Raw genomic sequence first — 26,881 nt, forward strand, 5'->3', positions numbered from 1 at the left:
CCCCTAGCAAAGTCTAATATTGGGAGTGAAAGCTCTGACATGTAAGTTACCAAGTGAACAACCACATAATCTCTCTGCTCACTCCCTATTCAACCTCTTTCTTTCTCTTTTCCCTTTTCTCTATCTGTTCCCTCCTCTACCCTAACTTGCCATTGTCTCTGTCTCTTTCTCACCCCACATGGTTTTCTCTGTTGCCTCTACCTTGCCTTTTATATGCCCCTCTACCTTTTTTTCTCTTTTCAGCCTTCTCTCTGTCAACCTCAGCATATTTCTGTGTCTCTTTTTCACTCCTTTCTCTGCCCCATCTTATTATTTTCTCTTTTACCACTTGCTCTTTCGCTCTCTCAGCTGGCCAGCCCTCACTTGCTTTCCCCTTCTCCCACTGTTCACTCTTACTGTTGAAATGCTCTGTCTCTCCATCTCTGTATATATCCTTCTATTTCCTTCTCTCCTCCTTTCTCACCATCATTTCTGTCTCAGTTTTATGCTCTCTAGTAGTGCAACATCGTGTGAACTCTAAGTCTCCATTCAGTTATGCAGCGTTGCTTGTAGAACTATTATTTAGGGTCAGCTGTCAAATTCTGCTTGGAGTGTGTTTGCTAGTTTTTTTCATCATTAAGTATGTCCAGCTATATGTGAATGTTTGCTTAGTACTCCAATGTGTAATACAACTGAAGAACAGAAATCTATTTTTAGTTGTCCTTCTGTAAGCTGACATTTTTATAATCGTGCACCCTCCTCAGATGTGTCTGTAAAACTGACCTTTTGTCCTGAATTTTTGTCCTAACTTTTGATCCTTGATCCTGAATTTTACTATCACTGTCCAGAATTCACCTTGTTGCAAGGAGGTCACCATACTCCTCCTCAACAAATAACATACCCTGTATGACGCATGATCTTTCACCACATTTCTCATGACTTTCTTATGTCCTATATGTACAAACGTGTAAAATGCACAGATCTCTTGTTACAATAGTGGCACAGTGACGTAAGGGACAAGCTCCTACCTACCTTTATTCTACGTCCTTTGTGATCTAAAGGTATAAGTAGCTCCTGCTGCTAGACACCCACATCGCACCAAGTGCATACAGAACATAACGAGTCTTCTTGCCCTGTAGATTTGTAGTACATTTGTGCATCATGTATATTAGTACCCAATGCTGGGAATGACAGACTAGTGTAAACACAGACAGCTGCAGCACGGACTTCTTCAAAGACCCTTCAAGTTCAGTTGCTTCAGAGGTTCCCAACACTGAGAACAAAGCACAAGGACCATTTGCATCATGACATCAGTTGACTACAGTCCGTTGCGTGGATCAGGAGCAAATATTCCCATTACCTAATGTCAGGAACAGATGAGGTCAGCATTCTTGACGCATAAAGCAGATTCTGTGTGAAATATTCATCATATGCTGCAAATCCTTGTGGTCAGCATTCCCTTCCGCGCATGGGCTCTGTCCAAATGTGTGTTTTGATAGTGCGTGATGCTAAATCCGCTTAGCATCGACAAGGACCCTGAAACAGCTGAACCGTCAAGTGCGTTGCTAATTCTGAGGATTCTCTTGGTTGGCATGAGGCAACGTTACAAGCTGTTGCTGGTCGCCTGGCTATTTTATCATTCAAAGTAACGACCTACAAATGTTCGCGGTTTCAATGCTGCAAAACATGATGACATTTACAAGCTGGCAAATTTATTAAATGCCCTCGCTGGGGGATCCTTCTTTATCCTCTATTTCAACTACTTTTTTTTGCAGTACCAAAACCGTATTTGCCGCTCCACTTACTATAACAAGCGACAAATGGTGCGGGTATTGTTGTTTACGGATGAAGTGGAGGCGAGGGCAGAAATAATATTTGAACACTGAATGACAATTGGTAGCCCCTTTTGCAATACCCCTAGGTTCCTCTTAAAAATATGGAGTTTGCTTATAGAACAAGAGAGGTATGTTTGTTACCTCCGGACCACAGCCTTTTGCTACTAGTCCCACTGTAATAAAAATAAACCGTGGTCATCAGTAGGTTCGAAAATCCTGATATGTTTGCATAACCTCTGTAATGTTGCTCATGTCCCGCTTTGCCTGACTCGTGCTTTTCCTCAAATGAACTCAACAAAAGTTTATGGTTTGTGTTCCACCACCATATCTCAAAGCTCTGCCAGGATGTCTAGGTCCCAAACGAGCTTTGTGAGAGCACAGGCCATTTCCCTGCACACGTGGGAAATTATTCTATCCCCCTGTATACATTCAGTCCAATTCCCATATTGGGGCTTTCATTTCACCTTGCATGCATGCAATGAGAAGTACATATGACATGCACGTGGATATATTACATGATTTGATGAACATGTGCTACAAGGCTTCCTACATGAGAAGATGTGATTGTAGCACAACAGATTGCTTATCTTTACTCAGTAGGATTTTTTACTCCTTTGCATTACACAGTCCCTAAATTAGATAGTACCTGGCTCCTGCCCTGTATAAACTAAGGCTGTGAAAATGTGCTCACTTCTGGTCAGACGGAGTAATGCATTTTGAAAGTGGTTGCCCTTTTTATTCACCCTGGCTTTCTGCCAGTGTCCTGAATGACAGGCTTATATAACAAGCATTTGCAATGCAATAGGTCTCGCATTTGTGGGAGTTAGAGCTATTGGCGTTATAAATGACAATGTTTTTTACCTATGTGTTTTGGTTTGGAGTGTAACGGATGTATGAACAGAGGCGAAGGTGCAGCACAGTCTAGAGGACTAAGAATGGTGAATTACTACTGGGCACAGAGAGATAACTGCAGCACTTCCTAGAGGACTTAGAATGGAGGATTTACCAATGGGAACCAAGAAGCAGCTAGATGCACTGTCTAGGGGACTAAGAATGAGTAACATTGGGACCAGAGAAGCAGCTGCAGCATTATCTACAGGACTAAGAATGAGGAATTACAACTGGCACCAGAGAGGCAGCTAGCAGCACTGCCTAAAGGACTTAGAATGAGGAATTACCAATGGGACCAGAGAAGCAGCTTGCAGCATTGTTTAGAGGACTTAGAATGAGGAATTACAGATGGGACCAGAGAAGCAGCTAGCAGCACTTCATAGAGGACTTAGAATGAGGAATTACCACTGGGACCAGAGAAGCAGCTAGGAACACTATCTAGAGGACTTAGAATGATGAATTACCATTGGGACCAGAGAAGCAGCTAGCAGCACTGCCTAAATAACATGGAATGAGCAATTACCGATGGATCCAGAGAAGAAGCTTGCAGCATTGTCTAAAGGACTTAGAATGAGAAATTACAACTGGGACCAGAGAAGCAGTTAGCAGCACTGCCAAGATGATTTCGAATGAGAAATTACCACTGGGGTCAGAGAGGCAGCTGCAGCACAGTGTAGAGGACTTAGAATAAGGAATTGCCACTGGGACCAGAGAAGCAGCTAGCAGCATAGCCAAGAGGACTTAGAATGAGGAATACAGATCGGATCAGAGAAGCAGCTTGCAGCATTGTCTAGAGGACTTAGAATGAGGAATTACTGATGGGACCAGAAAAGCAGCTTCAGCACCTCCTACAGGACTAAGAATGGGGAATTACCACTGGACCAGAGAAGCAGCTAGCAGCACTGTCTATAATTACTTAGAAAGAGTAATTACCGACAGTTACAGAGAAGCTTGCAACATTGTCCAGAGGACAAAGAATGAGGAATTACCCCTTGGACCAGAGAGCAGCTGCAGCATTGTCTAGAGGACTTAAAATTAGGAATTACCACGGGACCAGAGAAGCAGCTAGCAGCACTTTTTAGAGGACTTTAAATGATGAATTACCACTGGGTACAGAGAAGCAGCTAGTAGGCACTGCCTAAAAGACTTAGAATGAGTAATTACCGACAGGTCCAGAGAAGCAGCTTCAGCATTGTCTAGAGGATGTAAAATGAGGAATTACCACTGGGACCAGAGTGCAGCTGCAGCACTGTGTAGAGGACTTAGAATGAGGAATTACCAATGGACCAGAGAAGCAGCTTGCAGCACCACTGGACCAGAGAAGCAGCTTGCTGCATGTCTAGAGGACTTAGAATGAGTATTTACCAACGGGCCAGAGAAGCAGCTGCAGCACTTCCTAAAGGACTAAGAATGAGGAATTACCACTGGGACCAGAGAAGCATCTGCAGCACCATCTAGAGGACTTAGAATGTGGAATCACCACTGGGACCAGAGAAGCAGCTGCAGCACTGTCTAAAGGACCTAGAATGCGGAATTACCACTGGGACCAGAGAAGCAGCTGTAGCATTGTCTGCAGGACTAAATATGAGGAATTACCACTGAGACCAGAAAAGCAGCTGCAGCACTGTCTAGAGGACGTAGAATTAGGAATTACCTCTGGGACCAGAGAAGCTGCTAGCAGAACTGCCTAGAGGACTTAGAACGAGGAATTACAGACAGGACCAGAGAAGCAGCTTGCAGTATTGTCTGGAGGACTTAGAACGAGGAAATACTGACGGAACCAGACAAGCAGCAAGCAGCACTGCTTATAAGATTAAGAATGAGGATTTACCACTGGGACAAGAGAGGCAGCTGCAGCACTGCCTAGGGGACTTAGAATGAGTAATTACCATTGGGACCAGAGACGCAGCTAGCAGCACTGTATGGAGGACTTAAAATGAGGAATTACCACGGGGACCGGAGAAGCAGCTAGCAGCACCACCTACAGGATTTAGGATGAGGAATTACCACTGGGACCAGGGAAGCAGCTAGCAGCACTGTCTAGAGGATGTAGAGTGAGGAATTACCACTGCGACCAGAGAAGCAGCTAGCTGCACTCCCAGAGGTCTCAAATGAGTAATTACCGATGGGTCCAAAGAAGCAGCTTGCAGCATTGTCTAAAGGACTTAGAAGGAGGAATGATCAACTGGACCAGAGAAGCAGCAGGCAGCACTGCCTAGAGGACTGAGAAAGAGGAATTAACACTGGGACCAGAGAAGCAGCTGCAGCACTGTCTAGAGGATTTAGAATGAGGAATTACCACTGGGACTAGAGAAGCAGCTGCAGCATTGTCTACAGGACTAAATATGAGGAGTTACCACCGGACCAAAAAAGCAGCTGCTGCACTGTCTAGAGGACTTAGAATGAGGAATTACAGACGGGACCAGAGAAGCAGCTAGCAGCACTGCATAGAGGACTTAGAATGAAGAATTACGGACGGGACAAGAGAAGCAGCTTGCAGCATTGTCTAGAGGATTTAGAATGAGGAATAATCAATGGGACCAGAGAGGCAGAAGGCAGCACTGCCTAGAGGACTTAAAATGAGGAATTATGGATGGGACAAGATAAGCCGCTTGCAGCATTGTCTAGAGGACTTAGAGTGAGGAATTACAGACGGGACCAGAGAAGCAGCAAGCAGCACTTCCTATAGGATTAAGAATGAGGATTTACCACTGGGACCAGAGGAGCAGCTGTAGCACTGTTTAGAGGACTTAAGAATGAGGAAGACTGAAAGTGGACAGAGAGTGTCTGAAATACACGCACAGAGAGTTCATTTTTCTAAAACAACAGTGGAGGGAAAAGTGGCTTGCAAAACCTCAGTTAAGTATATCTGAGCAGAGGCACAAGAACAAACAAAACCTGAAACCTTTGGTGACTTTGTAAACGTGGTGTTTTCACTGGTGTGGTGTGAACACATTTCTATGGACAACCAAAGGAACATTAGGCTGTAATGCCCAGACAAGAGGAGAGAAGAGTGGCCATCACACTGTAACAGGACAAGTGTGAATGTAGTATGATAACCAACAAAAATGTTCTCTTAGTGAAATCACCTGGAGGGGAACTAAGCACACAAAGGAGGGACATTTTTGAAAAATGCATCAATGAAAAGGAAGCATTTAAGACAAGCACAACAAAGAACAAATGGCAATGGTGGGCGTGGTTAAAGCCCATAGACTGAATACAGCTTGTCTTGCAGATAGTGCATGCACACAGCCTAGGCTCGACCTGAAAACAGGCAGATGCTGTCCAAGCAGCTGCATCATGGACTTCTTCACACTGACCCTTCAAGCCCCAGCAATGTTGCTTCAGAGATTTCCTTGACCACAGTCTGCTGAGTGGGTCAAGAGCAAATATTCCAGTTACCCCTCTTCAGGAACACATGATGTCAGCATTGTTGGCACTTTCCAAATATGTGTTATGATATGTGGATTGCTTGGCCCCTAAGCTGCCTATTCCCTAACCACACTTTCTTTTAACCACATAAGAACTGAGGCAATAGGATCAGTTCAATTTATTGCCCAAACCTCCTTAGATAGACTTCAGCATCAGCTGAGTGTGGTTTCTGAACAGGAAGTTGCTGTTTACTCTCCTAGCACTGAAACATGTTTTGGACGGAGAAATAATGTTGGTTTGGAAGGAGGGAAAGCTGCACTTTCTAGTGCATGGCAAGGAGCTGATTCATGACCAGGACAATAGCAAGGCCTAATTGGCATAAGCCAAGTTTGAGGTAAACTTGAGAACAAGCATTGGCACAACCAAGGCAGTGTAAAGAGCACTGGGAGACATTGGGATTTAACTGTAATACAGTGTAAGTTAAGATCCGGATGGCAGAAGTGGAAGAAACACCACATCCAATCAATCATCATGTCAAAACACAGGGAGAAAGAAATGTTCCTTTGCTCAGGGCAAACACAAGATTAGGGAGGAAAGCCATTGAGTCAGCAGTAGTGTACCAAAAAGGGCAAAAAAGCCTCTGAAAGATGAACAACGGTTGGGGATTGAGCCTACTCTAAATACATCAAACACAACAGATTTGCCTCCAACATCCAGATAAAGCTGTCTACAGACAAGAATTAAACTAGGGGCACAGCTTGGTCAGTAAGATTGGGGGGTAAGCTTCAGATTTCCCAACCACCACACTGGCACATAGAGGTCTATTTACCAAATTCTCCCACTTTGCAAAAGCTAAAAATGATGCACTGCGCTGCCTGAGAAGAAGAGAGCAGGAGAGTGCCACATTTACAGAGATATAGCACTCTCGTCCACACTCCCTAAAGCCAACGCACAATCAGGTAGCCATGCACCACTCACACACCTTTGCACAATAGTGAAAGGGTGGCTGTGTGAGTCTAGCGAGGGTCGGGTTGATAAGGCGTGCACTTGGGCACTGGGTGTTGGCCCAGTATCTTAGTTGCAGCTGTGGCCACTTTTGTGGGCAGCGTGGAGGCCGATTTGGGCTTTATCTGTGCTGTTCAGATGCCACCAGCTGCCCAATGGAGGCCTGAACTGCCTTTCCAAAGGCAAATGTGCCTCCTTTACCTTCCTTTTACCTAGGAGGCAGAGGTGTAATTCCCAGTCTCTCACTGTGCTAGCCCATTAATGTTTGCAGATGGAGGTGGCAGGGAGCCTGAGCAGAAGTGGCCTCATGCATATTCAGGTGTTGTTCACCAGTGTGAACTAATCCATGCACAAACAGTCCTCACAGCATTTGCAATTTTTTTATCTCAGTGAATTTAAGAAAACATGCCTCTTCTAGACAATCATCCCCCTTCTTTTCATAATACTTAAAACACCGAAGCAGTGTTTTGCGAAAAGGCACAAACCCCAAATGTGGGCAACTTTTTTTAGGGTTCCAAAGCCTATTTTGTATCCCAATCTCACCCTAAGTCTAGCATTGATTTTGTATTGGAAGGTTACCCTTCCTGTACAAAATGCAATGCTTAAACTAGCTTTAAAACTATTCCCACTTTGTATGTGCGCTGTACATTGCAGCACACATGAAAGTCGGAAAAGAAAGGAGAAATAAAAGCATTTCTCCTTGTAATGTCTATTTGAAATGGACGTTATTTTTTGACGGAAAACTCTGTCTACTTTTTTGTAGTAAATAAGAGTTTGCATAAAAAACCATGGGTGGTTGCATTGGAATGCCCATGTACCACCACTGATATTCCCTTTTGCCGCAAAGTATTGCAAAGCAGCGCTACAAGCTCTTTTACATTACTTTCAAGTGAATTTTCAGCACAAAACAGGTTTGCACTGGAAAGTAAATTGCGGAAAAAGATTTTGCGTCCATTTGCATCACTTTTGTGACACAAACAGGGAGACTAATCTTAGTAAACATACCCCATAATGTTACAATACATTATACAAGAAGCAGGGGCATGAGAGGCGCTTGAGGGGCAGTGGAAAGGGAGAGTAATGTAGAATGGTAGGGGTACTAAGTGAGAGAAAAAACATTATTTTGTGAAATGAACACCATTTTTCATTCTCTTTCGAAACAGGTAGAGGGAGAGTGTGTGTGCGTTTTCAGTCTGTGTGTAGAAATCCGACAGACATCTCACTATACCCGACTGAAAGCACCTGCACCCTACTATTTATTACACAATACATTTAATAGGGGTGGTGTAACACCCCAAACACCCCAGGAAGCCACGCCCCTGCTTAAAAAGGGTAGACCAGAAAGTACTATTTAATCAGAAATGTCCCTAGAGGACAGCAGCACACCAATCTTTTTTACTAGTCTAGTTTGCATCAGGCATCACAAAGACTAGTTGGGCTGGGATGAAGTCATGCATCATAGTTATGTATGCCTCAACTCAGCAGCAGACTCCCAGGAGTATTTCTGAATGTATTTGCAAAATCTAAGAAAGTCTTCAATGTATTTAAATAATAGACATAAGCTTACAAGCTATATTTTTAACTTTCCAGCTGGGACTTTTGTGAATCAGATCCATAAGAGGAGTTTTCTCTGCACTGCCTTGTAGCAGATATAGGATGCAAGATTTCTCTCTTCATGTTATCTTTTCTTTTTGTTGTTAAGGGTTTTTACATTGGAGGGCTCCACAGTAAGGGATGCTATGAGACTTATTTAATACTATGAGACTTATTTAAGAAGAGCAGTTAATGGGTGAACAACAGTTTGTTGAGAAGGATGTGTGTTTTTAATCACCAAGAAAATAGACCCTGTTTAATTTACCTCAAATATTATGACTGTCTGATTAGAACTTACTTGCTTGGAATGGCTTTAGTTAGCTATGCTTCAGTTATAGGACTCATGATATCTGATATCTAGAAAAATAGGTTCCACTGAAGGAAAAGACAAAATGCACTTGAGCTCTGCATATAATGATGAATGTCACCACTGGGGGAGTGGCCAGTAAGCACATGAAGTAGGTCTGACCCACTTGGTGCAGAAGGGTGCCCCTCGCTGAAGCTAACAGGGACAGACGCCTGCAATGAGCCCGGTGGCGGATCTGGTGCACGGCCGCATGACAGCCCAAGATGACGGCCTGTCCTTCAGTGGAGCCCTAAGAAGAGGAGACCGATTTGCTGAAGCATAGCCAGGTGGAGGTGGCGCACATTGGGTGGAGGGCTGCCTGCTGTGACTGGTGAGTGGATTGATGCTGGGGCACTGCAAAGTACAGCAGGACCTGTTGGGCAGATTGCTGGAGGCCCTGCTCGCGGCACTGATGACACTGGGCTGCGGACCCAGCGGCTGGGCTGGGGGCACTGCAGAGCCCTGCCTGGTGGGGCCAGGGTTCTCCATGAGACCCTGCCCTTATTAGAGAGAGACGTCCTGACGAGGGGAGGAGGATTGGCACCCCGCTCGGCCTCAGGCCACTGGCGAGGCAGCGGGTTTGGAGAAGACGGAGGCAGCGGGTTTGGAGAAGACGGAGGCAGAGCAGCAGGGCCTGGAGACCGAGAGGGGAAGACCGATCTGCAGAGGTGGCAGCGTGGATGAGTATAGACTAATAGATCGGGGTCTCCGCTGGCTCCTCACCGCCTTGCCTGAAGCTGAGGGGACTAAGCCTGTGAGTGGAGCGGTGGCCCTCTGCGGTGAGCATTTGGCGGCTGGGCCTGAGGCACCCCTCCCTGGTATGTACCGGGGCTCCCCATTCGACTGTACCCCTGCATGGAGTAGAGAGTAGCACAGATGAGGAGAGGAGCAATGGGGCCCTGCTTTACCCTCGGGCGCTAGTGCAAGGAGAGGCTGGAGGCGACCTGAGGAGGAAGCGATGAAGCCTTGAGCCTACGAGGAAGGCAGGTCCTTGTAGGTGGCAGTGCAGACATCGGGAGGCGAGCAGGATCAGGACTTGCACTGGCCTACTCGCTGCTGGCCTTGGATGCTGACTGAACCTAGGTGGAGGGTGGTGCAGCGACCTCAAAGGTGAGGCGAAGGGGGCACTGGGTCATGAGCCCCATCTGCGGAACATCTGGGGTGCAGAGAATGTGAGAGGGAGTGCCACCAGCCCACAATTGATGTGTCTGGTGGCCCTTGGAGCCTGCCCAAAGGGGTGGAGCTGGCTGCTGAGGGGTGCCCGACCCCTGATCACCGGTTGCCTGATTAGATCACACTGGGCTGAGAATTGCACCCAGAGACCCTAAATTGTGCTGGTGGATCTTTTCTTGAACTGAAGGGAATCCTATCAATGGACACAAGACCTTGCCTAATCCAGTGAAGTGATATGGGAAAGTATGTGAAGAAGCAAGACACGGATTGATTATCATGAACAGGCTATGCCGCCTCCTAATGTGGCAAAGCCTTCTGTCCCCACACTTCAGGACACGTTGCAGTCTATTGGAGCATCACAGGGAGCCCTGGAAACCAAGATTGACATGCTGTGCACTGCTCGGGACCTATTGCGTGACGACCACAGAAGTTTAGCGGAAAGAGTCACTGTGGCAGAGAGGAAACTTTCCGAAACAACCCCTGTGGTGACAGAGACTAGAGACCGCTTGGGCTCCATTCAATCCCACCTCAAGACACTGGAGAGCAGGGAGTAGGGTGCCGAAAACAGAGCATGCTGCAATAACATCTGAGTAGTGGTGTTGCCTGAAAAAAATCAAATCTGACATAGTGCAATACCTGTAGGGCTGGCTTGGGTGAGAGGTGGCCCCCGAGGGCCTCTCCCCATTTTTTGCCCTGGAGCGCACCCACAGGGTTCCATCCTGGCCATTCCCCCTGAGTTGCCCCCAAGGCCCGTAGTAGCATGTGTGCTCCACTTCACAGACAGTGATCACATTCTGCAGATGTCCCGTCAAAGAGGGAATCTCGTAGTGGAGAATCACAAGATCCCAATATTTCAGGACTTTTCCCAAGATCCAGCACCAGAGAGTGGCATTTACTGCAGTGAAGAAGAAACTCTGTGAGCTGGGTATGGCGTACTCTATGCTGTTCCCCACACGGCTCTGAGTGGTGGCTCCGGAGGGGGTCAAACTGTTGAACGCACCTCAAGATGCCTAGGCCTGGGTGGAGCGACAACTTCGTCCAGGCCTGAGCGGGATGGCTCAGATGCAGAGTGGGTAGCGCTGCCCTCACTTCTGCCAGAGGGGGTCCCCAGCTTTGACTGGGCCTCCCACTGGAAATGAAACATGATGAGAGTGCCAGAGTGTGGTGGAGGCAGTCGCATCTTTGGGCTGATCAACTAGCTGCCCACCATCCCCCTCCCAGGGAGCGAGTGAGGAGAGAACTGACTCTGACAGTGGATCACTCACTTCGGGGCACTCCAGAGTGCTGCTGCCGGTGGTTATCCAAAGAACAGTGGATGATCTCCTCTGAAAATATACACTGGGCCTGCAAAAAAAAAACAAAAAAATCACAGGGGAAGTGAGATTCCTTTCTTAGGCTGGTTAGTGTTATTCCTTTATTTGCCCTCCTCTGCAAATGGGCTGTTTCTGGGGTTTTTGTTCTTTTAATTTCCATAGTTAACATGATAGTTGGATGGTTGCTTGAGATGCCCGGTTCTGGACACTGTGGACTGGCTGGGCTGCTACCCACCTGCTATGTATTGCCTGAGCGATAGAAGGCAGGAACATGCATTACTGATGGTTCTTCGAAAGTTTGGAGGGGCAGGATGCACCACTTGCCCTGGGGAAGGGGAGGTGGGGTATTCTGGTTATTGTTTATCAGGGGATTGTTTGGGGTTGCATCTATTCATCATGCTTCAGGACTGTAATGGGGGGTTTCTGATCAGGGGAGTCCAGTGTGCCCATGGTCACCCACACAGTGCAAGCACTTCTCCGGATGCCTAACAGCATAGACTATAAAGTATTGACATGGAACTTTAGGGGCATGCATTCGATGTCCAAATGCCATAAAGTATTCTCACACCTCACTAGAAGAGGGATTCACATCGCTCTACTTCAGGAGACCCATTTAGACACCAAGGAAGGGGTCACCCTGTAATGCAGACGGAGGGGCCAAACCTATTACACTAAGTACTCAGCTTATGTACGGAGGGCCTTCATATGGATTAAGCCAGGAGTTCCCTTTCAGCACACCGCATTGATCATAGACCCACTGGAGCAACACGTCATTGTGAAGGGGAGGCTGGATGGACAGGAGGTCACAATGGGGAGCATTTATGGGCCTTACACTGATCAACCAGGCTTTTTGGCTACTCTTTCTGACAGATTCGCTCCACACCTTACGTGATCGGACCTGCTTGGAGGAGACTTTAATTGTATTTCTGACACTGTTCTAGATAGGTCTCACCCCCCATTTCTGGATTCCTGGATGACCCACTCGGCTGGGGCTTTTCAGGCTTGACAGCGGGACTGGGGAGTTAGAGACTCTTGGAGAGTGCACCATCCGGAAACAAAAGATTACTCTTTCTACTCATCACTATATGACCTGCATGGGCGCTTAGACACCTCCTTGTACTCCTCAGACATACACAGGTGGGTACACCTGACAGAATACCTCACCTGGACAATCTCAGGACATAACCTGCTGTTGCTGGGCCTTTGCTGGACACTCCTGTGATCCCTGGTCCTCACATAGCTACTTAGACCAGACCTAATGGAGGATCAGATCTTCTGCAACTCCATTGGTTTTGCCATGGTGGCTTATTTTGAAGATAATGAAGGGTCCACAAGCTTGCGAATAGTAGAATAGGATGCGTTTAAGACAGTCATTAGGGGGCGATGAATCTTGGAAACCTCAGGAGTACGTTGCAAGACATTTAGAAAGCAGAGGAAATGCTGAGCTCGGTGAAGCAGAAGCACCCAGATGATCTGGACCTTCAGACCACGGTCCTTGAGGCCAGAAAAAAGTGGCAGTAGAGATCGAGAGGTTGCACTGCTATGACCATAAGGACTACGTAGCCCGCACCCACAAGCAGGAGGAAAAGGCAAGCTCCCTTCTGGCATGGCTAGGGAACCCGGCAAAGAGAGGATCAGTCGCAGTCAAACTGCATCAGAACTCAGACCATGCAGTCTACCAACAGACTGAAATTAATTGGGAATTCTATCATTCATGGGCTACTTTGCATAAAAAGCTCAGTTTAAATTATAAAATATTAATCAAAAGAATATGGAACAAAATACTTTAAAACTTGGACAACTTCATATAACTCACAGCACAACTCTTTGGGCCACTTTTACAAAGCCCTAGTGCCTCCTTGCTCCACAATAGCGTCAATTTTGTTATGCTAATATGGCTCAAGGAGGCATTTTTCACTGTGCCATATTTACAAATGCATTGCATACATTGCGCCACTTTGTAACCCCTTGCGCCACATTATGCCTGTGTCAGGCATAATAAATGCAAGGGTAGCATTCCGGCGCTAGGAGGCCCGCAGTAATAGTGCAGTGAAATCTACAAGATTTCTATGTGCCATTTTTGGAGTCATTGTTAATGCCTGCTCAAAGCAGGCGTTAAAGTGACGCACCCACTATAACCAATGGGCCTCCTTGAACTTTGCTGCACTAGCGTGAAAAGTTTTGACGCTAGTGCAGCAAACTGCAACAATGGATTAATAAAAATTGACACTATTGGCCTAAAGTGAGCCATGGTGTGCTGTATTGTAAATACGGTGCACACATGGTGTCGTTAGGTGGGGCAGGGGCGACACGAGGAAACTGGCGCAAGTTTCTTGTACATATCCCTTTTTGTATGGGTATGGAGCTCCTTTTAATGTATACTGGGAGTAATTCACAAAGGCATTTATGAGTACATGAAGTAGCAATCATGTAGCACTACTTCACTTACTTTTAAATGTCTTCGTGAATTGACCTAAAAACTTCAAAAAATGAAAATATTAGGGGAATATTCATAAAAAGTTGAGACAAATAATACTGTGCCCTCTTTGAATGGTGTGCACCCTGACTATCGCCAGTAGAATGTTGATTGGACACAATATTGAGGACAAAATCTCCATAATAACATATCAACAGGTAAGTATGTCTCGATTTTCTATATCTAACTCCTCATGAATGTAACGTGGTGATATATGTATATCTTCATGCACATAGATGCAGAGTTAGGAACAATAAATCTATACTTCCCTACATGCACTTACCTTTCAATACTCAATTTTCTGTCCTCGATATTCTTGTACCATGACGTTCCGTCGGTTGATATTCAGTAGTACATCCTCTTTGCACTTTTTCTAACAGGGAGCTGGACATTGCAGGGCAAATTCACAATGGCATTTTATGAACACCTGAAGTACTACTCTTACACCAGTTCATATAGTTATAACTGCCTTTTTTGTTTAGCTCCATTGTTTTTAGCTAACAAATGTATCCTTTCTATCTCAACACATGCAGCATGAGGTTCACTGAAGATTCAAGCCTTGGAGTTACATCAGCTGCTGGTGACAATGCAACTGCTACGTGCTGCCTGGCACGTGCAGCCACCACAAACCCTTGAACCAATGAAAGCTTCACAGCAGACCATTCTCAGCCTAATCCACAATACAGAAGAGCTCAGCTTTAAACAAACTGCTGTGCCCTGCTCAGCAGGTCCAAGCCCCGCGACATGTGCCTTGATGGCATTCCTCACAGTGTGCAGCCATGCTCGTGCAGGCACCGCATAGCTGACCATTTTACTCCCAATGGAAAGTAAAGCTATGCTGGCAATTTGTGGGGGTGAGGGGGCGAATCCTGCTCAGGACTTTGGAGCTGTACTGCAGTGCCAATAGGGCAAGACCTCCCTTCTGGTCTGATTGTGCTGGACTTGTCATTACAGCCCTAGACAGAAGAGTGATGAGCTGGGTGTAGAAGAGGAGAAGGCGGTACCAGCATTAATAGCAGTAGAATATTTTTGGTTCAGGACATTTATTATTATATAAGAGATGAGCAGCGCAATTCACAAAGATTTTTTTGTGCGTAATTGTGTTGTACTTTATGTTTTTTTGGTGTAAATTACTTAAATACTTCTAAATGTCCATATCTTATTCATAACGCATATTTTATGAACAGTAGTGTCTTGCTCCCAAGTTGGACGTACTCAAGAATTCATAAAACCTCTTTTCAGTGTGAATAAGCATGTTTTACTCATGAAAATGCACACCAAAGTCTATAGTAAGATAGATCTACTTCCAGAAAATGCTTTGTGATTCAGGCCTGCAAATACAGGAAATTCATAGCCATGGTAGGCTAAAAGTGAAACTACACAAAGAAAGAAACATTGGCAATGGAATGGGTCTTACTTTTGCTCGAGTTAGTGGTATTAGCATTGTAAATTCCTTAGTGGACTTTTCTTGCCACATAAATTGAAAAATAAAAGTAAAACAGTTGACATAAACAAGTCAATTCAAAGAGCTACTGCTGCCATGAGTGTGAGCGCTAGAGTAATTGACTCCCTGAGTGAATATCTAGAAAGGATCGCAGCTGGGATGAAAGGCAAACAGAAACCAGAGGAGGGGCCATCACACACTAACAGGAGGAAGCATGACGTAGTGTGATGGCCAACAAAAATGTTCACTTAGTAAAATCGTCTGGGAGGGAACTCAGAACATTTCACCAAATGCACCAATAAAAATGAAGCATTTAAGACAAGCACAACAAAGAATGAATAGCAGTAGTAGACGTGGTTAAAAGCTCACAAAGAGATTACAACAGGCTAGAGTACTTGTGTGCTCGACCCTAAAAATGTTTTAGAATAAGAGATTAAGCGCTTTTGGTTCAAATTCCACTTGCTCCAGGGTGCAGTACAATATTGTGGACAAAATATTGTCCTACAAATTGTCCTACACACATATTGTGAACTAAGTATCAACTATAAAACATTGTGAATGTTGATATTTAAAGGTAAGTATAGGTTCACTGTATTTAACCCTAATTATATGTACATCTTCAAGGTATTGAGATGCGTAGTTAAGGTTATTGAATTTATACTTAACTATATATAGTTGCTTTTGTGGGACAATATTTCAGTGCTCTATATTTCGATTAGTTCTGAGTGGAATTTCACTTACGCCCAATTAATCATAGTAATTTCAGTAATTGTGCACTACTCTTTGGAGCAGAATTACTGATAATTCTGTGATTACTCCTCCTCACATAATTTGGGGGGAAAAACCTACCACAAGAAGGCATTTAGCAAGCTAGAGTGGCCACTTACTATTTGTATTCTTGCTGCCTTTGTCTCTTCTTATCTTAGCACAAAATGCAGCCTGCGTCCATTCTAGATGCAAGAGTGAATTTGGTGCTAAGAAAATAGCTCTGAATGTTGGGAGTAAGTTGGGGGAAAACCTCTGCCCCTATGTACTCTGCAGGAGTAGCACCAAAATGTTGGTGCTACTCCTGCAGAGTACATTAATAGAGTCAGGAATTCTATTTTAAATACGGTGCACAAATGGTGGAGGCAGGGGGGGTAAAACGGGGTGCATGGTAAGTGGTGCTGCACTTTTCTTAAATCAGCTCCAGTGTTTATTACACTTGGCATGGGCAGTGCATGGGCCCCCGTTTGCACAATGCATGCAATTGTCCCACTTTGTAAATATGGCACATGTATAAAAGCCTCTGTAGTGTCACCTTAGTGTCAAATAAAAGATGTTATGGAGGCACTAAGGTGGTGCTGGGGCCTCTTAAATCAGGCCCACAGTGCTTCTGGATCCTAAGCACATCTATAAAAACAGTTCCTGGGTCAGTCCGTGACTACCTTGCACCAAAATGTTACCCTCCATCATACAACCATTATTTAATATTTGCCTGTTTTCGAATTTTCAATCAGGAATATTATTGTTTTTTTTCAAAACTATTAAAAACCTTTTTAAACTACACTGTTATCCCTTTCTAAAGTATATTTTATTTACTTTCTCCTTTCTACTCTTTCATCCTAGTTTCCTTTATTAGTGCTCCATCATGTCTACCTCTAATCAATTCAATTACTTATTGAATTTAAATTATGGTTTGAATATTCACTGATACGTGTTGGTAGCTATATGGATAGCTAGATATAGAGATATTATTGATGAATATACAGAATTATTTATACTTTTGCCATAAATTTAGAGGTTGCATAAATCTGTACAAGTTTATTATAACAAACAGTCTTCATTTCATTTAGGTATATGAATGAGTATTAGTGGTGATATGTTTCTCTCTCATAGATAAATAGATAGATAGATAGATAGATAGATAGATAGATAGATAGATAGATAGATAGATAGATAGATAGATAGATAGATAGATAATTGATTATACTGAAGAAATCATACAACCCTTAGAGGTCTTCTAAATACTTTATGCAATGCCAGTCACAAAAGAAAACAGGTATGCTGTATGAATCTGGTTAACATAGGGAAGTCATCCCTACAAACTTGACTAAGGTACTGTATTGTACGCCACCTCCTCGTTATTATTATTCTACAGCCCTAAACATCCAAATCTTGTAGGCAGAATAGTAATCGGTGTCATTAAACTCACCTACATCTTTCTATTCTTTCGAGGGATTCATTTACTGCCTGCAAGGGACAGGATAACTTCCAATACTGTGATCTTAATACAAGCAACTCTACAGTCAAGATCTCAGTGTATCTCAGGAACTGACTCCATCAGTATCACCTCTATCATTACCCAATCACCAACTGGCGCACAGAAAAAACACCTACTAATGAATGCATAATCTATTTTTAAAGAATAGCTATTTATTACCCAAGGCACCAACATCTGGAATTATCTTCTATATGAAATTTAATTCAAACACACAAACTGTTACCTCCAGCTATAAACTTAATACACCTATATTTCTGAAAACACAATTCCTAGCTATTAGTCACACGTCTTTACGCTTTCATCTTTCACTGTCCTGGGATTAAATAATTTAACTAGTTTCCGTACTTTATTAGTAAATGCAAAACATAACAACCCATAATTCAACAGCACAACATAATCCAACATAACAACTTAAAAAAACACAAAAAAGGACATAGCCAACATAAAAAATGATATATCAAATCATGGCATAAGTCGCATAACATGACCTGACATAAAATTACATGCATGACAGAAAGTAGGATAACATAGCACAAATCTCCATGAGTAAAAAACATAAAAAGCATAATAGAACTGGGCATTTGTATAACTAACACCAATTCTACCAGCATTCTATAATTTAAGATAACACAATTCAACATATATTTCTACATAACTCAATAGAAATATAATAAGCCATCCATGAAATATTACTGCATTTAACAGGAAGCGCTGGAGCCAGGAGTTAGTAACCAGACTCTGTTCCCTTCGAGCACTTGTCCACTCTAGGATGGGGACAACATGCAATATGCCTCAGTCTTCTCCAAAGGATGTGCATATTCTCCCTGTACCTGTTTTTGATCTTTGGGATTAGGGTTGCACAGGGTACACCCAACTAGCCGATCCTGCCTTGTTGTACCTTGTTGCTGTGTTCTTCCTTCACCTCACTCTGGCATGATCTGATGTGTCTTCCTAATTTTATATCTCTTGAATCACTGACCCCAGGGAAATGAATCATCAAGTCTCTCAATAGCCCATCAGTGTTGACCTTTTAATTCCAAGCCCATCCCCATTGTTGTCAGTTGAGACTGGAACCTCAACAAGATAAAAAAGAAATAGGCGTGTTGGGAAATTTGAGCCATGAAGATTGCACGGTGGGTGGGTGGGGGGGTGGGGGAGCTTATGGCTGCGGTGATTAATAATGGCTTGTCAATAATAAAATACAGCCGGGGGTTTACGACCCCTAATCCCAAAAGCTAGTGTGAGGGGGTGAGTGGTGTTTGGTGGTAAGAGGCTTACCCCACATATGTAAACTTTCTCACATTTACAAAACTATGTATGAAAAATGTTTCTGCCTGGGACTGAGTTACCACCGTTGGCAGGAAGCTTTGGGGTTGTTCTATAGATTTTCATCTATGTCGACTAAAGTCGTAAAACATCAATTTCATTCACAGAGACAGGGGCTCACAACGGGATGACATTTCAAAAAGTGCTCTTTTAGTGAACCCAGAAGCATGATGGGCTCAATCGTCCCTGAAAAACACTCAATTTCCGACCAAATTTTAATCACTGAGCTGACCAGCCATCTCTTCAGCAGGTTTATTTGTTCTGTGAGTTGGAATGTGGCCCAGGGTTCGTGAACTTGGGGCTGAAGGCAAGCTGCCGGTATTCTGCTACATTCTTCTGTGTGTCGGCATCTCTGCTGATTACTACTACAGGCCACACAGAACTACAGGCTGCCTGAGGCCTGATGAACTGAGATCACCAGCATCTATCGACATCAGCAGAGTCTGCTTCGACTTGGAACTTCTGAAAGACCAGGAGGGCTGGGATAAAGTCACTTCTATGGCAAAGTACCCAGTTGACCTGTTTTTCTATTTTACAGGGCATTTGAGTGCAGCCGTTTTCACAATTTCTATCAACATCTCAGATTTCACTTATAAGGCATCCCGTCCATGGAGGTATTAGCCCACAGGATGTGGAGGAGAGCAGACCAGGAAGGAGGGACGCCTTGAGGGAGTATAAGACAAAGGAGGGGGACATTAATAAACAGGGCAAGTTTGCTTTAAAATCTATTACTTAATGTAGCACAATATGAGGACCTAAAGACCAGGGGCCTGGGGAATCATGCTCTCTGTGGCCCTATCTTACGATGCGCTGACTACACCAACTAGGCAGCGACTCTCGATGCAGTGACTTCCATCCTAACAATGTGAGGCTTTTGGGATAACCCGAGGCTACCCGTTAACGGAGCTATGCCACTCTCACAGGACGTGGAGCTGTGAGCGAGAACTCCTCAAATGTGATATTGGATTCTCATTATTGTGTAATAAAATGTTAGAACGCCTCACTTAAAACAAGCATTTTTACAGTCCTCGCTTAAGTTTCATCCCACGCCACCAGCATTCTTGGAGGGGCCATTCTCAAGGGTTAATTTACGTTTCAGAAGGTTGTAGGTGGAGATTCAAAGTGATCGAATACTGGCTAGTTAAATCCTAGCATACTGCAGACCAGATTATTTCTAATGGCACATATTACCTGCGAAGGGCAGATATCATTACATGGCGGTTAGACCACCAGAACTATAATCAGTGGACCAAAACTCCCAGAGACACACCTATAATGCAATAATAGAAAAATTGTTGGAAGAAAATATACCGTAATTCACTTGTTTTGATTCATCTTGCACAGTTCCAGCTTAAGCGACTCTAAAGGTTTTGCTAGTAAGCCTTCTGTGTTGCTTCCCCTCAAGTGTCTGTTATGTTTCTAGTGCCAGATGCCTTTTAGTGAACGTGTGCTTAATAATACAAATATGTATACGTATATGTGTATGTTTGTGTGTGTTTATATATGTACCTAGGTGTGGATATAGAGTTGGGGGTCTAATCGCTCACAGAGAAGGTTAGTGTCTGGTCTGGTGTTTTACTGACAGAAGCCCAGCCATAGAGCCCTTTCTGAAGCGCGGCCCGTATGGAGGCTGTCTGGGTCCAGAGGAGACTGGAGGACAATTGTTTCTACTGCCACAAAAGCAGGTCTGTTGTAAAGGCAATGGTGGATTGTCAGGGCAGATTCTTACCCTCGGACTACCATGCAATTAAAGTAGAGATACCGCATAGACCCATCTCACTGGTGGAAATTACTCTATCCGTTGGCTGGTATTTAACAACCTGATGTATTATGGGTCTTGTAACCATGGGTCAATCGAACCTCTTGGCTTTAAGTTAGTGAAAGTTAACTTAAGCATGTGCCACACATTTTATATGTTTGAGGAGAGATGCCAACACTCAAGCTGCACTTTCTGGTGCAGCCCAATGAGATAGAAACGCAGTGAGGGTTGCTTGTTATTTCATGGAGAGGGGACGCGGCTAGCACTTTTAAGTTGGATCTTACATTTCTGGATGGGTCTGTACCGATTTTCGTAACTTTTGAAATAGATGGAACTGTATACTGTGGGACTTTCAGTGTGTTAGAGGTGTTGACTTTAATCAACTATTGCATTTATTTTAAGAGCTGAAAATCCAAAGCTGCAATATAGTCTCCCCTGTACCTAGGAGGCAACAACTCGTGTCAAAGTTACAGAAATTATAGCTTCAACAAATGGTCTAATTAAGGTTAAGGCACTGGTATTTTCAAGAGTTACTCAATGCATTAGGAAAAAACAATAATTCAGAAACCTGCAAGAGTAGAGGAGGGAGCCATTTTGAGCATCATGGTGGTTAAATAGGTTGACAATAAATAAAATACATTCATGCATAAACATGCCATTCGTAAAGTCAAGAAATTACCAGTCACACCAGATTAACTGAGAAGAAACTGAGCTAGAGCTGTAGTCATTTGGTGGGGTTATCAACTGCTGGTGGTCAGAAAGGTTGTAATAGTTTCTGCCGTTGGAGGAGCAGATCTTTCTGAGAATGTGAGCTCTGTTCTGGAATTAGCTTAGATTTCATATGATACCTGTGAGTCTGGGAGGTCAGAGACCATTGGACAGGCACATCTCTCTGAGTATGTTCCCTGTTCTAGTTTCTTGTAGATCAGATAACCATTACATCCAGCCCTGTGGTGCATGCACTTGCTTTAGAGGGAAGTCTGTGAGAACAGAGTAAACACAATCACTACCACCTCTGCAATAGACTTTACATAGCATGATCTATATGCCCTGAGATGTTTTAGAAATAAACACAAATTTGCTTCTATTTCATTTACATTTCCCTTTTCTCAAATAATGTCTTTTTTTCGAACATCAAAGGTTAGTTTCATGGCATGCAATGTATTACATGCATGAGTCTAGGGCCCAAGCAGAACTTTCTTCCTACCTAACCATGTTTATTGTTAACTCAGGCCTACAAGATGCTCTATTGTACCAATAAATCCAAAACATTGGAGGAACTAAGATATGTTTTGTGCCAATGACACCAAATTAGAGTATTATAGCGTGAGTTGCTGGCTCCAAATAACAAGTGTGATTATTTAATGATTTCCTCCAAAGGAGTCACTAATTTTAAATGGTGCCCCCCACTGCCCTCTGTGAGTATGCATGTATTTAATTTCGGGTTACGAAAACATAAGTACAAATTCATGTAGAAAAGCTTGTAAATTTAAAAATACACTAGTGAATTGAGAGACTTAGTCATTAACAAGCATAGCTGGGTAGACTTTAAATATTTCAACAGCAGTCTTAGAGGGGCACAGCTGTTTTTGGCAAGGAAGGTAATTAAGTGAGTTGGGATTAGGAGTCTGGGAGAAAAGGGGCGTGTGTGGCTGAAATACAGGAATCGGTGCTGGAGAGTAACAGATGCATGAGGTTTTTATCAACTATGGAGGGTGCTCTCACGCTCAGTGCAATGCTATATTAACATTAAATGGGAAGTAAGGACGCAAGACACTTTTTTCCTCGCAAAGTAAAATTTCCTAGATTGGCAAGAATGCATTGAAGGCCCTAGTGAGTGATCCCTAGGTGTTGACAACTGTCTTTATAGTCTTCCTTCGGGCTGATTAATAGGAGAGTTAGATGACCAGCTCCATAAAGTTTTAAAGATTCGCTTAGCACCAGATCCACAATATTTAAATTCAACAATATGACATATTTTTTGTTATATACTATATTTCTGATGCATGTGATCGGCTTATCTCTAGCTACATTTACTTGCACGAACTAATGCCAAGCAACCGTGATGCACCATTTGAGATTGATGGACAATTCCTTCGCTTAGTACAATTTTTTCAAAGGTCAGTTTCCCACCTTCAGGAAAAGTACTTGCCTACTTGGCTGTTACTTCCAAAAAGCGTTTACTGTTTGGAAAGGATACTGTCACCCTTCAGTTCTTAAGGAGGAACAGATTACAATGGCCATTGAGAATCTCAGTGTCAGCTTGGCAGAAGGTGGATGTTTGTGCAAACTGACTTCAAAGAATTAGAAGATGATGTGTGCATTTCCTAGATCACCGCTAGTCTCTGGATTGCTTCCCTTCTTGGGATGTGCTATCAATCCTGCTACAACACTGATATCTGCAAAATGTTCTTGTAATGAGCGAGGTCTTACATGTTTCAGGGACATTATTGCTTTCCACCATAACACCAACTTCTAATGTTAAGAATTGTCTAGTAAATTATTCCGCAGATACAGTGGTAACATCAAATGAAAGTGGCAAAACTGTGTGGGTGGAGGGAGGCAGCTGCTTACAGTACTGAAGCCCATACGAAGTACCACAGGGAGTCATAGTGGCATGCCCAAGATCACACAGAGTGTTAGCAGTGAATTACTTACCCCTTGTTAGTAAACCCAATGACTTAATAACTAAACCAGAATATCTGTGCATCTTTCTTGTAGAGCAAATTTACATTGGAGTTCATCCATTTAGAGGCAGTACTTAAATACAAGTGGTTGAGAGAATGAGCTAAAAAACAAGTGAGATAATGCTTTACCAACTGATTGCAAGTGAGTGAAGCACAGATGAAGAAAGAGCGCGTGAAAAAGAGAGAGAGCGAGAGAGAGGGGGAGAGCAACTTTGGTAAAATGCAGCATTGAAGATGTCTTTGTCCTTTGCTCGGCTTCATGATCGCAGTCATAAAACATGGAGCAGTCTGCCACACACAAGTTATGTTAGAGCCCAATAAACATGAATTGTTCTGTTTGTTTTACTTCCCCTTACAACACATGTATGTTCTGTATTAGTGACCGTACCGGTATGAGAAGCAAGCTGTCAAACGGCAACTTTTACAATTTACATTTTAGGAGTTAATGAGCTGTCCAGTGGTGTCTTTCTATTGAGGGTACCTGGTCTGTACTACACGCACAGGCAGCCTGACAACTTGTGGACCTCAAAACCTTCACTAATTGTTTGGGCTATGTATGTTCCCCGCATGATTTATGAAAAATGATTTATGAAAGATTTCCATAAATTACCCTGATATATTTTTACTGGAAAAGAATTGTAAAGTACTTATGACACAAAAGAGCTCCTAGTATTAACACATGTTTTAGTTCATGAGCCATATTTTCAGAATAGCTGTCACCGTCACAGGTTCGCCGACCTATATGCACTTTTCGGAAGAAATCTGGTTTTAGAGAAATCTGCTTATTTGCAAGGCCTTTTTAAAGAACGGATTTTATATAGCACCGCAGGTCCAAACAGTACTCCCCTATTACTTGTGAAAAGTTCCTGCTGAAGTACATATTCATTTTTGCAGTATCCACACCAACTACAATTATAGTAGTGTGTGCTTATTGCATAATTAGCATCATTTCTGTAGCGTTATGCAATAAGGACTCAGTGCCAACACTTTATATAGCTGCTGGCACACAGTACTGTACAATTGCTACTGATTTAAGATTGTATGGACAGTATTTCAATATGACTTGAACAGTGGATCTTAGCCAACTGTCACGAAATGGCAGCTCTTATTTGAGTGTCAGTAGACAAGACAGTTTTTGCTGGCAGGGGCATGAGTGATACATGTATTATAATGGCACTGATAGCCTCAACACATATCATTCCTCCATATTTTATTTGTATTCGTCTGAGTGGTAAGGAGTCTGTGAATGTTTTAGAAAGACTGATTCTGGGTCTGGTGAAACCGTGTTTCAGTGATACCGCACCCGCAGTGCGTGATGCTGAGGGCTGCGGTTTTTAACGGGTGTGTAGTGAGTGCACCATTACTCATTTCTGTCATCAGAATATGGGATGATGCATTAATTCCGTGCGTTTGCCGTGTTTCAGAGCAGAACAACATCAGTATGCACAGCGTTTGCCAGAGCGATTTGTGTCCGGTTTCCCTACGACAAAGTGTGCAGACAAAAAACTCCAGGGACGGGCAATTTATTCTCCTGATTCAGGAGCAAACTCAAACTTCCTTCAGACGCGGGATTTTTAAGGCGAGCTGAATTCCTCTAAAAAAACTCGGGCATTTCACGCAAAAAGCTTAACACTTCACCCGTCACCCAGCATAAATTTGCATAGACATATTGACTAATTTCTACACTTTCTCTGATCATGATCCGAATAAAAGACCGATCCCCACGAAAGCTGCTAAGTCTCGCATGTTATCTGTGAATGTTAGGACGCCCTTTAAACGAGTTATGTGTTCTAAACGTTGTTGAAAACGTCACCAATATACAGATTGGGTCAAGCTATACAATGAATAGTAAAGGACGGGAGATACTAAAACCGATATACCCGGGGTATGATATAATCAAGAAGCGTTACAGGGCCCTACTTAATATTAGTATCATCGGAAGATGTATTATGAAAACTGTCAAGTCCATAAATCAGGTTACGGCTCATCGACCCACCAAAAGGTGAAAGATTACATCCATTTCTGTAGTGTGGTTTAAGGCACTTCTGAGCCTGTGGCCTGCAGGATACGCACAGATGTCACCAGTGTCTAACTCGAGGTATTTCATGGGCATGCGCTTTGTATGTATCCTTTATATGTGCAGCAGAAAGATGTGCGCATGCATCACACCACTGTTTTTGTTCGTCTCAAGTATTCACATATAAAGATTGCTTTACTTATGTATGTCTCTGAAAGGACCAAGATCCTATGTGGTGCTAGTGGTGAGCTAGGACCACCATGTTATCAAAATTCACAAATTACGTGCGGGCTGTCTTGCTAATAACGAACTGCTCTACGAGTATCCCATTTTATTTGAAACTGGTACTTACATGCATTTAATCATTCCACGTTTCCTCTGTTTACATACCTGCTGGGACGGCCAAATTTCTTATGTTGCCTATAAAAAGAACGTAAACCTGCATGCAGAAGGTAAATAGGGAGCATGCTCTTACCTTGTGCTAAGCTGGCTGTCAAGGCTCTGGAACCCTTAGGCTTGCAGGGGCAGCATGTTGAGCTCCGCCTGAGTATGTGAGCTGAGGGTGTATGGAGGGCTTGACTGTGAGTGGGCTGGTGTGTGTGTTCCTCACTGTGCGTCCTGCTGATGCGGGGTCTTTTCAGTGACGCTGCTGAGTGTGCATTTGAAAGGAACAAGCTCTCTGCAGCAACTGTAGCGCTCAGCCCAGAAGTTCAAAAACTTTCAACACATCTCTTTTCTCCTCTGACACCCCTGCGGCTTTTTCTTCCGTGATACCCTTCCTATTTTTACGTGCACTATCACTCCTGGCTTCCCTTCTCTTCCTCCCTCTGTCCAACGATCACTCGGCGTTTCTATGTATCATTCCCGCACCCCTCCAGTCCCACAGGTTTCTCCACCCTCCGCTCTTTCGGTACCTACGTCTATTGTTTATCTCTTGCTGTCTTCACTCACTCTGCCGTCCATGATTTCTTCTTCATCTGTCCCTATCCTTTTTTATCTGTACCTCTCCTCTTCTCTCTGTAGCCCTCCCTCCCCCTCTCTACTAGATTGTGTATCTCTTTGTTTTCTCACTCACTTTTACCGCCTCCTCTCTCTCCCATCTCTGCACTCTCTCTTTTCCTATTACCTTTTCCATTTGTCCGCCCCCTCCTTCCCTGACTCTGCCTCTTTGCTCTTTCTCTCCCCTCCGCTCTCCAACAGCGTCTCTCTGCCCCTGCTGCAGCCTCCATGTTCTCCCCCTCCCTTCCCTGGCAGCAGGTGTCACTCACAAAGACAATCCCAGCAGCCGTCCAAACATAGCTCCAGGGCAGCGAGCTGCGGCAACCCCTGCAGCCGATGACCAGGGGAGCACGAACAGATGCAAAGATAGGGAGCAGGATCTCTCAAACCACAAAAAGAGGGG

General features: G+C 43.8%; 1 protein-coding gene across 2 annotated transcripts in view; it reads right to left on the bottom strand.

Annotated features, from left to right (window-relative positions):
• LOC138246188 (serine/threonine-protein kinase SBK1-like) overlaps nt 1–26,680 on the bottom strand; it is a 62,647-nt gene extending 35,967 nt beyond the window's left edge. The window contains exon 1 of one of the 2 annotated variants that reach the window (XM_069200516.1): nt 25,955–26,680. The gene's annotated coding sequence lies outside the window, so the exon portion shown is untranslated. Of the gene's footprint in view, nt 1–18,520; nt 18,604–25,954 lie in introns of those variants that run through there. The other variant, XM_069200517.1, reaches the window with a different exon arrangement.
• Between the last annotated feature and the right edge of the window lie 201 nt (nt 26,681–26,881).

The sequence above is a fragment of the Pleurodeles waltl genome, chromosome 7 (assembly GCF_031143425.1).
Source record: "Pleurodeles waltl isolate 20211129_DDA chromosome 7, aPleWal1.hap1.20221129, whole genome shotgun sequence".
In the NCBI taxonomy this organism is placed as follows: Eukaryota; Metazoa; Chordata; class Amphibia; order Caudata; family Salamandridae; genus Pleurodeles; species Pleurodeles waltl.